Here is a 1,360-nt window from a genome sequence, read left to right as displayed (position 1 = left end):
CATCATACAGCCCCCACAGAATATCCCCAAGTGATGCATGCCTCAGCAGAACAAAGGCTCCTCACCCCTGATTTAGAGAGAGACAAGAGAGAGAAAAAAAGCCTGCTCTGAAGATATCATTTGCGGACAATCTATTAATTTTGCACATTCACTGAATAATAGGCCAGGGAAACATTTGCTTCGCCGCAGACTCGATTCCAAACCGAATGCATCATTACAAACAGCACAGCACATACAAGGCCACCACCCAGATCACAAATGTGAGTCCAAAGAGGAGGTAATGGACGCTACGGAAGACGTGACACCGTGTCGGCAAACAAGGGAAATTCTGCTTTGCAGAGCCTTGTCTTGATCTGTGATGGTTGGGCTGGCAGTTATATTGGACATCCCAGCAGGAAAGCCAATGGCATTTGGGTATGAGGATGATGTAAGCTGTTTGGTCATAATGGAAGATTCTTTTGAGCTGGGTGGAAGCTGATTCACCAATGAACATCGAAGGAATGCTGACTTGCTGCTTCATAGCCTCCTTCTCGCTCAGCATGGTCACGAGGGCTTGCGAGTTGACGTTGTGGACAATGGCGGCCTGATACCCAGCTTGCTGGGCGTGAAGGACCTTGGTGGTGAAGGGGCAGTCATACCTCTGGATGAGAGCAATAAAAGCAGTGGAGGAGGTGTTGGAGGGTGGAGGAGCTTCAATGGGTTGGCAGGCATTAGCTGGCCTGGCTTCAACGACATAACCCAGGAGACCTTCACGGTGGAGTGAAGGCCCGAAATGAGAAGGCAAGGCCTCGAAATCTTGGCTGATGCCATTGTGGTTGTAGACAGCACGGATTAAAGCTTTGTTGGTGGGTATATAGAGGAGAAGGATCACCATAACCACATGGACAGGAGAGGATAGAGGAACACACATCCTAGCATAGATCAAGGATGATGTTGTCTAAAGGTCTTCAGAGGACTTTCTGGACCACTGGAGCATCAACTTGGTAGCTCCTAGACCATCCATGAAACCAGATAGTTGCTTGTTAAGTGGAAAACCCCAAGCCTTAAGGAGAGGGGCCTAGCCCTTGGATGTTGAGTGGTGCTGGTTGATCTCCCCTAAGAGCTCCTGGGCTTCCCTCAAAAGCTGATAAGCAAGCTACCCCAGAATAATTGCCCTGAAGCCTTTGTGACCTCATGACCTCACTCACCCAACCTCCACTCACCTAAGAAACATCTCCATATATTCAGCAAGTCTTTTATCCACCAGGCTTTAGACCCAGGGCCTCCAACGTGGTGCCTGACAACAACTCTCTTGGCACCCACCAGACATTCTGCCTCGTCCTGATCTTTATTTAATTTAAGTTTTTTCATTAAACAAAAA

General features: G+C 48.4%; 1 pseudogene; it reads right to left on the bottom strand.

Annotated features, from left to right (window-relative positions):
* Positions 1-214: 214 nt before the first annotated feature.
* On the bottom strand, positions 215-910 carry LOC146333494 (E3 ubiquitin-protein ligase RNF167 pseudogene; annotated as a pseudogene).
* Between the last annotated feature and the right edge of the window lie 450 nt (positions 911-1,360).

The sequence above is a fragment of the Heloderma suspectum genome, chromosome Z (assembly GCF_057233095.1).
Source record: "Heloderma suspectum isolate Gila_16-S chromosome Z, 16-S_ref, whole genome shotgun sequence".
Classification (NCBI taxonomy): Eukaryota; Metazoa; Chordata; class Lepidosauria; order Squamata; family Helodermatidae; genus Heloderma; species Heloderma suspectum.
This window is presented reverse-complemented; position numbering and strand designations above follow the sequence as displayed.